Source organism: Cibotium barometz, chromosome 3 (genome assembly GCF_041138505.1).
Source record: "Cibotium barometz isolate CiBa-2024 chromosome 3, ASM4113850v1, whole genome shotgun sequence".
Taxonomy (NCBI): domain Eukaryota; kingdom Viridiplantae; phylum Streptophyta; class Polypodiopsida; order Cyatheales; family Cibotiaceae; genus Cibotium; species Cibotium barometz.
The window spans coordinates 50,448,531-50,465,768 of NC_141048.1; the positions used below are offsets into that span (position 1 = coordinate 50,448,531).

At 38.9% G+C, this 17,238-nt stretch overlaps 2 pseudogenes; both read right to left on the bottom strand.

Moving 5' to 3' along the window:
* Window positions 1–711: 711 nt before the first annotated feature.
* Window positions 712–2,085, bottom strand: LOC147640212 (chalcone synthase pseudogene; annotated as a pseudogene).
* Window positions 2,086–9,046: 6,961 nt separating this feature from the next.
* LOC147640213 (chalcone synthase pseudogene) lies at window positions 9,047–10,372 on the bottom strand (annotated as a pseudogene).
* Between the last annotated feature and the right edge of the window lie 6,866 nt (window positions 10,373–17,238).

The window sequence follows — 17,238 nt, forward strand, 5'->3', positions numbered from 1 at the left end:
CTTGTTCTTTTTATGTCTTATTATCTTATTCTTGATGAGAAGTCGAGGTAGAAGAAACATAAAATCTTCTATTCTTCTTCCTCTCTGAATGTAAAGAAAAAGAAGAAAGAAGAGAAATAAGAGAAAGAGGAGTGTAAATTGATTGGGCATGTAATTACAAATACTATAAGATGTAGCATGGCAAGGAATAGCGTTCAAAGCAAGAGAGTGCCCACTGCCGTGTGCTCAAGATTTTAGGACCTGTCAACCTAGATAATATGACTTTAGCGAAGGAAAATGGATTCTATATTGATGCTCTTGACACGGCATGCTCTCTCTCTCTCTCTCTCTCTCTCTCTCTCTCTCTCTCTCTGTATCATGATAATATTAATCCTTCTTTACAAAATTCATAGCATCTCCATGAGATAAATACTAAAAACAAGAAATTTTATAATTATGAAATTCAATATGTCTCTTATATGATAAGAGGGCACACATATAGAGACTTAGTAGAAATGGCAAGAAGAAGACATGTTATCATGGGCCGGAAAGAACGTAGAAATGCCAAGAAGATGAACCACACACGCTACTAATCATCATCTTGCAATAGACCCAACCAACTCTACGAGTGTCCACATGCCATAGCCTTTCTAGGTGTATCTTTATTCAAGGAAAACTAGAATGAATGAAGGTGGAATGAAGGAAGGTGGAATGAAGGTGCCTGGGCCTAAATCTTCCTAGGGTAAAATCCTCTCATATTTTCATTTCCAGCCGAGTAGTTTAAGCAAGGGGGAGGCTCTTAAGGAGAAGAGCCTCGCAAGTCACACCCGGGCCAAAGCTGACGAGCACCCCCCAATCGAATCCCTCGCCAGAAGTGGCGAGCTTCTTTTCCAAAGAGTTGCGCCGCATCTGCTCCATGATGAAGAAAACACAAGCGCTGGACATGTTGCCGTATTCAGCGAGCACTTGTCTAGTGGCTGCGAGTTTCTCGGGTTTGAGCTTGAGTGCCTGCTCCATTTGGTTGAGAATGGCGGGGCCACCTGGGTGCGTGATCCAGAAGATGTCATTGGGACTAGGGGCATGGCCATCATCATCATGGACATTATCCAGGGCATCTTGCAAGACGGCAGGCAGGTTCTGAGAGACAAGCTGTGGAACGGTTTTGTGGAGGTGGAATGTGAGGCCGATTTGCTTCCAGTGGCCTTGGATGGCACCATCACTGTCGGGCAAGATGTAGGAGCCGGTCCAGTGAACTTGAAACCAGGGCTTCTCCACGTGAGCGATGGGGTCGGAGCCGACGATGAGGGCGGAGGCACCGTCGCTGAACAAAGCCTGACCCACAAGGCTGTCGATATGGGTCTCATTAGGCCCACGAAAGGTCACCACGGTGATCTCACTGCAGACCACTAGCACGCGTGCGCCCTTGTTGTTCTCGGCCAGCTCCGTGGCCATGCGGAGGGCCGTGCCTCCACCAAAGCAGCCCTGCGAGTACAGCATCAGCCTCTTGATATTGTGGCGCAAACCCAGACGCTTGGTGAGAGCCCAGTCCGCCCCGGGCAAGTCCATGCCACCCGTTGAGCAGAAGACAAGGTGGGTGATGCAGGACTTGGGGCGGCCCCACTCCTCCAACGCCTTGAGGGCAGCTTCCCCACCAAGCCTGGGTATCTCCTCCACCATGTGCTCTTGCCTCGCATCCAAGGACTGGCCCCAGAAGTCGCACATGCTCGGGTTGGCCCGCAGAATCTCCTCGTTCAGGTACATGTGCCTCTTCTGGATTCCTGATCTGTCACCTGCAGTAGTACGTAGTACGTACAGAGAGAGCAACGTTAGCTTGGAGTTGCGTCTCACCTGCATATTATTATACAGTATTATTGCAATTATATATTAGTATATATGAGGGGGCTTACAAATGCGCTGGAACTTTTGCTTGAGGTCGGTCATGTGGTTGCTGTTGGTGACGTTGAAGTAGAAGTCCGGGTACTCGTGCTGCTTGAAGAGGTGCGGAGGGGTGGCGCTGCCCATGGCGAGCACGCTGGCAGGGCCATCGGCTTGGGCTTTGGCTAATTTGGCTTTGCATGCGGCGCCATTGGTGGTGGAGATCGGCATGGCGGCGGCGAGCTAGCTAGCGCAGGAGACGAGACGAGCAGAGCAGGCAGGAGGCTACTATAATTTGGGACAGTACTGCGCTCGCTGTGTGTAGCTCAGCCCAAGGGGGTGGCTTAATTATGATATGGCTGGCTGTGCTGTATTAGAGGGGCGCAGCGCTGCTTGCTTTTATAATGCGCTAGCAGCAGGCCTCCCAATTACTAGTCTTGCCTACGACTAGTCAGTACTACTAGTGCCTCCGTTTTCCTGAGAGGACGCCTCCGATTCCATCACACAACTAGTGCTGCTGTCAATATTATATAAATATAAATATAATATAACATTATGGCCACCAACAAAATGTTCTCTCGATATAATTTGTGTGGAGAAAGTGTATAAATTATGCGAACTATACTATATCGACTTCGGACTAAATTCAATATATGTGCGTTAGAATATAATTATACAGATATATAACCATACAATACTATGGTATATAAATCATACAGAGAGATTAACGTGCTCGTACTGAGGACTTACTGGACGACGGCTACTGAGGGCAAGCGATTAGCGGAGAAAGAGCTCTCCCCGGCTGGATGAGTATGAGAGAGAAATATCTCGTCGGCAGACCGAAGTCTCATGAACTGGTGTGCACAATCGAACTTTGTCACGAAGTCTCATGACTGATATCCGACTAATATTCTAGTTCCGCTTCAAACACAACCTTTGCCCTTGTCTCTCTCGCGCCCAGTAACATGCACATCGTGCGTACATTCCCGGTCTAATAGAATTTGTGGTCTCCTTATATACGCATGCGCCACGTTTCAACCAAAGTTGGTGTCACTTACCACCTCCCCCAAAAAGAGGGAAAGCCTCTCAAACATCATTAGACTGGTCATTATTATTCACATGCTATATTATTCTTTATATAAGTTATAAAATCATGTTTGCTATCGTTGTCGTCCCTAGAAAAGCTAAAGCTGCTTTTGCAGTGGGAACAATAGACAAGGAAAACCAATAAACCTTGCATGCCCACTTAAACTTAGAAATACAATTAACAATATAGCTAAGGGAGACAACTCTACTCTTGAGGTGAGTGAGCGACATGACCTTTTAATTCTTGCGTGCATGCTCAATCGAGCGGGACACGTTCCTCGCACAGGGGTATCCAAGGTATGAAGTGAAGGCAAAGCTCCCCAAAATTTGGGCCAAAGACTAGAAGATGGTACCGAAAAGTCAAACACCCCTCCTTTACTTTTGTAGCCTTTATAGAAAACCCCCTGGGGACTGGACCAGTGGTGAAGGTGTGGATAGGAAAGCAAATCTTGGAGAAGCGGCCCCCAAAAGGATGCACTACTCAAGCAATGATGAAAGCCTGTATGCAACTAGGGTACCATGTATCTTGGAGCCACTCTTCCTTTGTCTGGTGGAAGAGGATAGGTGAAATATGCTATGTAATCTTCGCTCAATTGCAATGTAAATAAAACTAAACCTAAAACTACAATGATTTAGTGTAAGATTAAAAACTAAGGTTCCAAAATATTCTTTTTAAGGAAACCTTAGATTGAGTAGATGTTAAAAAATATGGTGCGTAATTATAAAAATCATTCTATATGCTTCATTTTTATAAGTAAATCTATAATTTATGAGCTTCTAAATCTCATCATTGGCCAACAATCTTAGTGATTGAAACCATTGACTAGATTTCCCTTTGAGGCTTAACCCCAAGGTTTGGACCTTCGTCACACACTTATCCAGTTCATGAGAAAAAGATTCAAGAAGACATGAGCCAGGGGATAGTCACCCTCGATTCTTCTACTTTGCATAGATGAGAACAAGAAAACAAAATCCAGTTAAGGGACAATCAAAATGGTGAGTCCAATACTTAAATGGGATACAAAAGTACAAATGCAAGCATTCTAAAAGTGGACACAACTTAACGGGATTGAAGAGAGTTATTTGGATTACCTTTTGTGTTCATTAAAGGGTAAGGTAGAAAGGTGGTGTCATCAATACCTTCCCAAGAGACTTAGCCACTTATAAAAAAAGCTCAAAGATTAATTGAAAGATGTAGAGACACATGTAGTAATGAAGAATTACTCTAAAAAATGTCCAAAATCAAACAAAAAGGGCATTTAGTATGCAGATACATTGACCGAATGTTATGGATACAAAAAGGATATTTAGTATGCAAATACATTGACAGAAGGTTATGGATACATTGATTGAATGTTATGCATAGAAAAAGGGCATTTAGAATGTAGATACATTGATCGAATATTATGGATTATGGAAATTATTTGAATTATTAAAAATGTTATTTTAATAGATAATTTTATCGTTGATATTTATTTCTCAGACGTATGTTACAATGGATCAGTGTGGCAGGGCTAGTACGGACGACATGATGATGGTTACACATTTTTGGCGTACATATTGGTACACATTTTGGCATGATTATATTTATTACGATATTATATTTTTAGCAAAGTTGAAATGAGTGAAGATATTTGGACAAGACTGTAAATAACAAAAAAGTATGCAAAATTAGACATTTATACGATCTAATATTTATGTTGTGACTTTCTTTAGAATTCAATGCATCAGAGGAGTACTTTTGACATACATTAGTTTTGCAGGCCTAAAAATAGATAAAATTAAGATGTTTTATTTTATCTAAGATTTAATTACCTTCTTTAATATTTGTAAAAGGACACTTCTTGTAAACAGGTCACTTTGGCCTGAAACAAAATTAATACATTTAAATACTCATGCAAGGGGGGGGGGATGATTGTACTCGGTGATAGTGTTGACGGTGTACTCTGTCTATTTCTTTCTCTCTCTCACTCATGTCTACTATTGAAGATTATTATCTATCATGCTCTATGTTGTAATTTATTTATGTGTTCCAATTCTAATTTCTTGTTTATCAATTATGGAGGGGGGGAGTTGACTTTCACATACAACTAATTTTGGCAATTTTGCCCACACTTGGTTGTAGAATACACATGTTCTAGTAATTTTAAGTACCCACACGACAAGTTTCTGATAACTGTGCATGAAGTTATACCTGTAGCACGTTGCACCCCTGATAGCAGATCTAAGAGGCTTGCTAAATCTACAAACAGCTCTTCCACAACTTCTTGAGAGTAGACATGGATTCCCAATCAATCAAGACATCTTCAAATATATCACGGAAGTACACAAACTCTCTTTTTATTATTTTTCTTCAAATTCTTTTGATATGAAATAAATAAATCGATAAGTGTATATGAGAGAATCCGAGTCGATATAGGGCGTGCTTAATGATGAGTTATTCTTAATTTTATTAATCATACATGATCATCTTGGTCTATGAGACTCATGGAATAAATAGTTTTGGTGGGGTAAAGAATTAGAAGATAGAATATTTGACTAGTTTATGACTAAAAACTTGAACAAATAATCACTTCCTGATGTTTAAGGGTGAAAAGTCAAATGACCCTGACATCCACATCAATACATTTGAGCAGGCATGAGCAGGCATGGAAGGTCTATAAGCCAATAAGAGAATCCTAAAGGAGCTTAAAAGAGATCAATTTGCTACCACCTTTGAAGATATTCTGATGCATTGGCTCATGCAATTTGATGATGACCATTTTTCTAACTATGCTGAGTTGAGGGATGCATTTGCGAAGATATTCAAGAACATAAGTTTCTCTTTTCTTATTCTTCTTATGTTCTTCCCTCCTTGTCATATTACCTTATGTTTGATGAGAAGTCGAAGTAGAAGAAACATGAAATCTTTTTATTCTTTTTCCTCTCCATATGAAAATAAAAACGAAGAAAGTAGAGAAAGTGGAGAGTAAATTAAGTAGGCATGTTATTATAAATAATATAAGACATAGACTGGGAAGAAGGAATATCATTCAAATCAACAGAGTGCCCACCATTATGTGCACAAGGTTTTAGGATCTCTCAACCTAGATAACATGACTTTGTCAAAAGCAATTGGATTTTATATTGATGCTAGTGGCATGGCTCTCTCTCTCTCTCTCTCTCTCTCTCTCTCTCTCTCTCTCTCTCTCTCTCCCTCCCTCTCTCTCTCTCTCTCTCTCATATTATGATATATCCTTTTTCACAAAATTCATAGCATCTCTATCAAGTTAAAACTAATAATGTTTGAATAACATGAATGCTACTCCTTTGTTTTGTAAATATATACAAGTAATTTTAACAAGCAAAAAAAGGTTGTTCTTTGCTTGATTCTTATTGAAGTGTTCACATTTCACGTTCAATAATCAAGTCATTAGTCTCTTCATAATTATTTTTTAATCCCCTCATTGATTATATCCACCACACTAGTTTTATATCATTTCGGTATAAAAGCCTTTCCCTTGTCCAATAGCATTTTTGTGTCAGTTGGTGAGATTGAGGAATGAAATTTAGAGGTTATTCTCAATTCATATGAATGCACGCTGTAAGAGCTCAACAATAATTGTAAGGTTTTGGGCAAAGCTAACAAAGATGGTATAATGTTTGTTTTGGATGTTATTTTATAGCACAAAGTGTGCTCTTATGTAAAGAACAATAGTCTACCAAAGTTTGAGCAATGGCATAAGATATTGGGTCATACAAATGTATGAAGGTAGAAGGACTAGCTAACTTCAAAGATAAGGACTTGTCCAACATTATCAGTCCATGTTTGTTGGAAATTAAATGAAGTATTAAGGCTACACTTTTTCTCATTAGTTAAGGCTTAAAAAGATACGGGATCCAACAAAAAAAATGCCAAGCATTGGTGGATCTCATTATTATATCACCTCAATTCATGATTGCGCAAGGACGTTATGGATCTAATCCGTTAAACATAAAAGTGAAGCTTCTAAGAAGTTTGTTGAATTTAAAAAATTTATAGAAAACTAATGTAATTATAAGTTCAAAGTCTTGAGAAGTGATGAAGGTAGTGAGTACGTCTTGAAAATTTGACAAATTTGTTAAAACTCATGTAGATGTAGAAGGAGTTTCATAAGTCACGTCGACCTCCCAAACATATATGTCATGGAGGATTAGAATATAAAGAGACAAATTTTCCCACAGATTTTGAATCAAGAAATTCAAATGTAGAATATACACTTTAGTCAAGTAAACCTATGTTTGAGCCCCCTTTATACCTATGTAAAACTCTACTCATTCATAGAGAAGAAAGAATGGAATGCAACTTGTCATTGAAATCTTACCTCGCTCTCTCAAGATTATGCCTCTTTAAGTACTAAATCTCAACTACTTGTTGAAGCTCCACTCTCCTTGAAAGCCTATTGAAAATTTTTTCTAAGGGAAGCTACTATATCTGCCTACAAGGATACTCGCTTCTCACGCTCTCTCCAAAGAATTCAAAGACAAAATCCACCAAAAACCCACAAGACTTTACTCTAAACCCTCAGACATAAAATTGATGCAACAATAGTGTGATGGATATAATTAATGAGGAGATTAAGAGATAATTATGAAGAGGCTAATGACTTGATTAATGAGCCGAGAATGCACACGTGTTTGAGCAAGCATCAAAAGACATGCCCACAAAAAGAAGACCATTTCTGTATTTGATAAAAATCCTTGTATGTGTATACAAAGGAATGAGTTGTTTATATAGGCTTTAAAACTCATATGACTTGCCAAATCTACTCGAGTTCATTCTACTTGCATGTACTTGATAAAATAAATTCACACTAATCTCCTCATTTATAATATTTTTCCATTCTTTAGCACTTCTGAGAAAATCAAGTTCATTCCATTATGATATAGCTACCATAAAAGCGTAATGTGGAGATAGAAAGGTATCATAAGCTAACCTCTGAATGAGTGACCCTCTTCTTGGTACCTATACACCTTGATCTCCATCATTCTATATCTTCAACGTCACATCCATACTTCAAACACACCATAATTGCAAGCTTTTGCCGAATAATGAGCATACATTTTTGTTCCAACATGGCTTTAGCAATTTGTAAAATGTATCAATTATTCCTCTATGCAACACCATTCATCTCTCAATTATATACTTTAAGTTATTTACACAATAAGAAACAATCTCGTCAAGTAAATTATATTTTGGGCTTAAGCTTCTATCTTTTTTGTTAGGCTTTATTGTTATTTTCTCAAAAATAAGGTTCTAAGTGTGTTTATTATCCAGTAGGGACTTGCAATATCTCTTTATCCATTGGTAAGTTTCTCTTTTCTTGTTCTTTTTATGTCTTATTATCTTATTCTTGATGAGAAGTCGAGGTAGAAGAAACATAAAATCTTCTATTCTTCTTCCTCTCTGAATGTAAAGAAAAAGAAGAAAGAAGAGAAATAAGAGAAAGAGGAGTGTAAATTGATTGGGCATGTAATTACAAATACTATAAGATGTAGCATGGCAAGGAATAGCGTTCAAAGCAAGAGAGTGCCCACTGCCGTGTGCTCAAGATTTTAGGACCTGTCAACCTAGATAATATGACTTTAGCGAAGGAAAATGGATTCTATATTGATGCTCTTGACACGGCATGCTCTCTCTCTCTCTCTCTCTCTCTCTCTCTCTCTCTCTCTCTCTCTCTGTATCATGATAATATTAATCCTTCTTTACAAAATTCATAGCATCTCCATGAGATAAATACTAAAAACAAGAAATTTTATAATTATGAAATTCAATATGTCTCTTATATGATAAGAGGGCACACATATAGAGACTTAGTAGAAATGGCAAGAAGAAGACATGTTATCATGGGCCGGAAAGAACGTAGAAATGCCAAGAAGATGAACCACACACGCTACTAATCATCATCTTGCAATAGACCCAACCAACTCTACGAGTGCCCACATGCCATAGCCTTTCTAGGTGTATCTTTATTCAAGGAAAACTAGAATGAATGAAGGTGGAATGAAGGAAGGTGGAATGAAGGTGCCTGGGCCTAAATCTTCCTAGGGTAAAATCCTCTCATATTTTCATTTCCAGCCGAGTAGTTTAAGCAAGGGGGAGGCTCTTAAGGAGAAGAGCCTCGCAAGTCACACCCGGGCCAAAGCTGACGAGCACCCCCCAATCGAATCCCTCGCCAGAAGTGGCGAGCTTCTTTTCCAAAGAGTTGCGCCGCATCTGCTCCATGATGAAGAAAACACAAGCGCTGGACATGTTGCCGTATTCAGCGAGCACTTGTCTAGTGGCTGCGAGTTTCTCGGGTTTGAGCTTGAGTGCCTGCTCCATTTGGTTGAGAATGGCGGGGCCACCTGGGTGCGTGATCCAGAAGATGTCATTGGGACTAGGGGCATGGCCATCATCATCATGGACATTATCCAGGGCATCTTGCAAGACGGCAGGCAGGTTCTGAGAGACAAGCTGTGGAACGGTTTTGTGGAGGTGGAATGTGAGGCCGATTTGCTTCCAGTGGCCTTGGATGGCACCATCACTGTCGGGCAAGATGTAGGAGCCGGTCCAGTGAACTTGAAACCAGGGCTTCTCCACGTGAGCGATGGGGTCGGAGCCGACGATGAGGGCGGAAGCACCGTCGCTGAACAAAGCCTGACCCACAAGGCTGTCGATATGGGTCTCATTAGGCCCACGAAAGGTCACCACGGTGATCTCACTGCAGACCACTAGCACGCGTGCGCCCTTGTTGTTCTCGGCCAGCTCCGTGGCCATGCGGAGGGCCGTGCCTCCACCAAAGCAGCCCTGCGAGTACAGCATCAGCCTCTTGATATTGTGGCGCAAACCCAGACGCTTGGTGAGAGCCCAGTCCGCCCCGGGCAAGTCCATGCCGCCCGTTGAGCAGAAGACAAGGTGGGTGATGCAGGACTTGGGGCGGCCCCACTCCTCCAACGCCTTGAGGGCAGCTTCCCCACCAAGCCTGGGTATCTCCTCCACCATGTGCTCTTGCCTCGCATCCAAGGAGTGGCCCCGGAAGTCGCACATGCTCGGGTTGGCCCGCAGAATCTCCTCGTTCAGGTACATGTGCCTCTTCTGGATTCCTGATCTGTCACCTGCAGTAGTACGTAGTACGTACAGAGAGAGCAACGTTAGCTTGGAGTTGCGTCTCACCTGCATATTATTATACAGTATTATTGCAATTATATATTAGTATATATGAGGGGGCTTACAAATGCGCTGGAACTTTTGCTTGAGGTCGGTCATGTGGTTGCTGTTGGTGACGTTGAAGTAGAAGTCCGGGTACTCGTGCTGCTTGAAGAGGTGCGGAGGGGTGGCGCTGCCCATGGCGAGCACGCTGGCAGGGCCATCGGCTTGGGCTTTGGCTAATTTGGCTTTGCATGCGGCGCCATTGGTGGTGGAGATCGGCATGGCGGCGGCGAGCTAGCTAGCGCAGGAGACGAGACGAGCAGAGCAGGCAGGAGGCTACTATAATTTGGGACAGTACTCCGCTCGCTGTGTGTAGCTCAGCCCAAGGGGGTGGCTTAATTATGATATGGCTGGCTGTGCTGTATTAGAGGGGCGCAGCGCTGCTTGCTTTTATAATGCGCTAGCAGCAGGCCTCCCAATTACTAGTCTTGCCTACGACTAGTCAGTACTACTAGTGCCTCCGTTTTCCTGAGAGGACGCCTCCGATTCCATCACACAACTAGTGCTGCTGTCAATATTATATAAATATAAATATAATATAACATTATGGCCACCAACAAAATGTTCTCTCGATATAATTTGTGTGGAGAAAGTGTATAAATTATGCGAACTATACTATATCGACTTCGGACTAAATTCAATATATGTGCGTTAGAATATAATTATACAGATATATAACCATACAATACTATGGTATATAAATCATACAGAGAGATTAACGTGCTCGTACTGAGGACTTACTGGACGACGGCTACTGAGGGCAAGCGATTAGCGGAGAAAGAGCTCTCCCCGGCTGGATGAGTATGAGAGAGAAATATCTCGTCGGCAGACCGAAGTCTCATGAACTGGCGAACTTTGTCACGAAGTCTCATGACTGATATCCGACTAATATTCTAGTTCCGCTTCAAACACAACCTTTGCCCTTGTCTCTCTCGCGCCCAGTAACATGCACATCGTGCGTACATTCCCGGTCTAACAGAATTTGTGGTCTCCTTATATACGCATGCGCCACGTTTCAACCAAAGTTGGTGTCACTTACCACCTCCCCCAAAAAGAGGGAAAGCCTCTCAAACATCATTAGACTGGTCATTATTATTCACATGCTATATTATTCTTTATATAAGTTATAAAATCATGTTTGCTATCGTTGTCGTCCCTAGAAAAGCTAAAGCTGCTTTTGCAGTGGGAACAATAGACAAGGAAAACCAATAAACCTTGCATGCCCACTTAAACTTAGAAATACAATTAACAATATAGCTAAGGGAGACAACTCTACTCTTGAGGTGAGTGAGCGACATGACCTTTTAATTCTTGCGTGCATGCTCAATCGAGCGGGACACGTTCCTCGCACAGGGGTATCCAAGGTATGAAGTGAAGGCAAAGCTCCCCAAAATTTGGGCCAAAGACTAGAAGATGGTACCGAAAAGTCAAACACCCCTCCTTTACTTTTGTAGCCTTTATAGAAAACCCCCTGGGGACTGGACCAGTGGTGAAGGTGTGGATAGGAAAGCAAATCTTGGAGAAGCGGCCCCCAAAAGGATGCACTACTCAAGCAATGATGAAAGCCTGTATGCAACTAGGGTACCATGTATCTTGGAGCCACTCTTCCTTTGTCTGGTGGAAGAGGATAGGTGAAATATGCTATGTAATCTTCGCTCAATTGCAATGTAAATAAAACTAAACCTAAAACTACAATGATTTAGTGTAAGATTAAAAACTAAGGTTCCAAAATATTCTTTTTAAGGAAACCTTAGATTGAGTAGATGTTAAAAAATATGGTGCGTAATTATAAAAATCATTCTATATGCTTCATTTTTATAAGTAAATCTATAATTTATGAGCTTCTAAATCTCATCATTGGCCAACAATCTTAGTGATTGAAACCATTGACTAGATTTCCCTTTGAGGCTTAACCCCAAGGTTTGGACCTTCGTCACACACTTATCCAGTTCATGAGAAAAAGATTCAAGAAGACATGAGCCAGGGGATAGTCACCCTCGATTCTTCTACTTTGCATAGATGAGAACAAGAAAACAAAATCCAGTTAAGGGACAATCAAAATGGTGAGTCCAATACTTAAATGGGATACAAAAGTACAAATGCAAGCATTCTAAAAGTGGACACAACTTAACGGGATTGAAGAGAGTTATTTGGATTACCTTTTGTGTTCATTAAAGGGTAAGGTAGAAAGGTGGTGTCATCAATACCTTCCCAAGAGACTTAGCCACTTATAAAAAAAGCTCAAAGATTAATTGAAAGATGTAGAGACACATGTAGTAATGAAGAATTACTCTAAAAAATGTCCAAAATCAAACAAAAAGGGCATTTAGTATGCAGATACATTGACCGAATGTTATGGATACAAAAAGGATATTTAGTATGCAAATACATTGACAGAAGGTTATGGATACATTGATTGAATGTTATGCATAGAAAAAGGGCATTTAGAATGTAGATACATTGATCGAATATTATGGATTATGGAAATTATTTGAATTATTAAAAATGTTATTTTAATAGATAATTTTATCGTCGATATTTATTTCTCAGACGTATGTTACAATGGATCAGTGTGGCAGGGCTAGTACGGACGACATGATGATGGTTACACATTTTTGGCGTACATATTGGTACACATTTTGGCATGATTATATTTATCACGATATTATATTTTTAGCAAAGTTGAAATGAGTGAAGATATTTGGACAAGACTGTAAATAACAAAAAAGTATGCAAAATTAGACATTTATACGATCTAATATTTATGTTGTGACTTTCTTTAGAATTCAATGCATCAGAGGAGTACTTTTGACATACATTAGTTTTGCAGGCCTAAAAATAGATAAAATTAAGATGTTTTATTTTATCTAAGATTTAATTACCTTCTTTAATATTTGTAAAAGGACACTTCTTGTAAACAGGTCACTTTGGCCTGAAACAAAATTAATACATTTAAATACTCATGCAAGGGGGGGGGGATGATTGTACTCGGTGATAGTGTTGACGGTGTACTCTGTCTATTTCTTTCTCTCTCTCACTCATGTCTACTATTGAAGATTATTATCTATCATGCTCTATGTTGTAATTTATTTATGTGTTCCAATTCTAATTTCTTGTTTATCAATTATGGAGGGGGGGAGTTGACTTTCACATACAACTAATTTTGGCAATTTTGCCCACACTTGGTTGTAGAATACACATGTTCTAGTAATTTTAAGTACCCACACGACAAGTTTCTGATAACTGTGCATGAAGTTATACCTGTAGCACGTTGCACCCCTGATAGCAGATCTAAGAGGCTTGCTAAATCTACAAACAGCTCTTCCACAACTTCTTGAGAGTAGACATGGATTCCCAATCAATCAAGACATCTTCAAATATATCACGGAAGTACACAAACTCTCTTTTTATTATTTTTCTTCAAATTCTTTGGATATGAAATAAATAAATCGATAAGTGTATACGAGAGAATCCGAGTCGATATAGGGCGTGCTTAATGATGAGTTATTCTTAATTTTATTAATCATACATGATCATCTTGGTCTATGAGACTCATGGAATAAATAGTTTTGGTGGGGTAAAGAATTAGAAGATAGAATATTTGACTAGTTTATGACTAAAAACTTGAACAAATAATCACTTCCTGATGTTTAAGGGTGAAAAGTCAAATGACCCTGACATCCACATCAATACATTTGAGCAGGCATGAGCAGGCATGGAAGGTCTATAAGCCAATAAGAGAATCCTAAAGGAGCTTAAAAGAGATCAATTTGCTACCACCTTTGAAGATATTCTGATGCATTGGCTCATGCAATTTGATGATGACCATTTTTCTAACTATGCTGAGTTGAGGGATGCATTTGCGAAGATATTCAAGAACATAAGTTTCTCTTTTCTTATTCTTCTTATGTTCTTCCCTCCTTGTCATATTACCTTATGTTTGATGAGAAGTCGAAGTAGAAGAAACATGAAATCTTTTTATTCTTTTTCCTCTCCATATGAAAATAAAAACGAAGAAAGTAGAGAAAGTGGAGAGTAAATTAAGTAGGCATGTTATTATAAATAATATAAGACATAGACTGGGAAGAAGGAATATCATTCAAATCAACAGAGTGCCCACCATTATGTGCACAAGGTTTTAGGATCTCTCAACCTAGATAACATGACTTTGTCAAAAGCAATTGGATTTTATATTGATGCTAGTGGCATGGCTCTCTCTCTCTCTCTCTCTCTCTCTCTCTCTCTCTCTCTCTCCCTCCCTCTCTCTCTCTCTCTCTCTCATATTATGATATATCCTTTTTCACAAAATTCATAGCATCTCTATCAAGTTAAAACTAATAATGTTTGAATAACATGAATGCTACTCCTTTGTTTTGTAAATATATACAAGTAATTTTAACAAGCAAAAAAAGGTTGTTCTTTGCTTGATTCTTATTAAAGTGTTCACATTTCACGTTCAATAATCAAGTCATTAGTCTCTTCATAATTATTTTTTAATCCCCTCATTGATTATATCCACCACACTAGTTTTATATCATTTCGGTATAAAAGCCTTTCCCTTGTCCAATAGCGTTTTTGTGTCAGTTGGTGAGATTGAGGAATGAAATTTAGAGGTTATTCTCAATTCATATGAATGCACGCTGTAAGAGCTCAACAATAATTGTAAGGTTTTGGGCAAAGCTAACAAAGATGGTATAATGTTTGTTTTGGATGTTATTTTATAGCACAAAGTGTGCTCTTATGTAAAGAACAATAGTCTACCAAAGTTTGAGCAATGGCATAAGATATTGGGTCATACAAATGTATGAAGGTAGAAGGACTAGCTAACTTCAAAGATAAGGACTTGTCCAACATTATCAGTCCATGTTTGTTGGAAATTAAATGAAGTATTAAGGCTACACTTTTTCTCATTAGTTAAGGCTTAAAAAGATACGGGATCCAACAAAAAAAATGCCAAGCATTGGTGGATCTCATTATTATATCACCTCAATTCATGATTGCGCAAGGACGTTATGGATCTAATCCGTTAAACATAAAAGTGAAGCTTCTAAGAAGTTTGTTGAATTTAAAAAATTTATAGAAAACTAATGTAATTATAAGTTCAAAGTCTTGAGAAGTGATGAAGGTAGTGAGTACGTCTTGAAAATTTGACAAATTTGTTAAAACTCATGTAGATGTAGAAGGAGTTTCATAAGTCACGTCGACCTCCCAAACATATATGTCATGGAGGATTAGAATATAAAGAGACAAATTTTCCCACAGATTTTGAATCAAGAAATTCAAATGTAGAATATACACTTTAGTCAAGTAAACCTATGTTTGAGCCCCCTTTATACCTATGTAAAACTCTACTCATTCATAGAGAAGAAAGAATGGAATGCAACTTGTCATTGAAATCTTACCTCGCTCTCTCAAGATTATGCCTCTTTAAGTACTAAATCTCAACTACTTGTTGAAGCTCCACTCTCCTTGAAAGCCTATTGAAAATTTTTTCTAAGGGAAGCTACTATATCTGCCTACAAGGATACTCGCTTCTCACGCTCTCTCCAAAGAATTCAAAGACAAAATCCACCAAAAACCCACAAGACTTTACTCTAAACCCTCAGACATAAAATTGATGCAACAATAGTGTGATGGATATAATTAATGAGGAGATTAAGAGATAATTATGAAGAGGCTAATGACTTGATTAATGAGCCCAGAATGCACACGTGTTTGAGCAAGCATCAAAAGACATGCCCACAAAAAGAAGACCATTTCTGTATTTGATAAAAATCCTTGTATGTGTATACAAAGGAATGAGTTGTTTATATAGGCTTTAAAACTCATATGACTTGCCAAATCTACTCGAGTTCATTCTACTTGCATGTACTTGATAAAATAAATTCACACTAATCTCCTCATTTATAATATTTTTCCATTCTTTAGCACTTCTGAGAAAATCAAGTTCATTCCATTATGATATAGCTACCATAAAAGCGTAATGTGGAGATAGAAAGGTATCATAAGCTAACCTCTGAATGAGTGACCCTCTTCTTGGTACCTATACACCTTGATCTCCATCATTCTATATCTTCAACGTCACATCCATACTTCAAACACACCATAATTGCAAGCTTTTGCCCAATAATGAGCATACATTTTTGTTCCAACATGGCTTTAGCAATTTGTAAAATGTATCAATTATTCCTCTATGCAACACCATTCATCTCTCAATTATATACTTTAAGTTATTTACACAATAAGAAACAATCTCGTCAAGTAAATTATATTTTGGGCTTAAGCTTCTATCTTTTTTGTTAGGCTTTATTTTTATTTTCTCAAAAATAAGGTTCTAAGTGTGTTTATTATCCAGTAGGGACTTGCAATATCTCTTTATCCATTGGTAAACTTCTCTTTTCTTGTTCTTTTTATGTCTTATTATCTTATTCTTGATGAGAAGTCGAGGTAGAAGAAACATAAAATCTTCTATTCTTCTTCCTCTCTAAATGTAAAGAAAAAGAAGAAAGAAGAGAAATAAGAGAAAGAGGAGTGTAAATTGATTGGGCATGTTATTACAAATACTATAAGATGTAGCATGGCAAGGAATAGCGTTCAAAGCAAGAGAGTGCCCACTGCCGTGTGCTCAAGATTTTAGGACCTGTCAACCTAGATAATATGACTTTAGCGAAGGAAAATGGATTCTATATTGATGCTCTTGACACGGCATGCTCTCTCTCTCTCTCTCTCTCTCTCTCTCTCTCTCTATCATGATAATATTAATCCTTCTTTACAAAATTCATAGCATCTCCATGAGATAAATACTAAAAACAAGAAATTTTATAATTATGAAATTCAATATGTCTCTTATATGATAAGAAGGCACACATATAGAGACTTAGTAGAAATGGCAAGAAGAAGACATGTTATCATGGGCCGGAAAGAACGTAAAAATGCCAAGAAGATGAACCACACACGCTACTAATCATCATCTTGCAATAGACCCAACCAACTCTACGAGTGCCCACATGCCATAGCCTTTCTAAGTGTATCTTTATTCAAGGAAAACTAGAATGAATGAAGGTGCCTAGGCCTAAATCTTCCTAGGG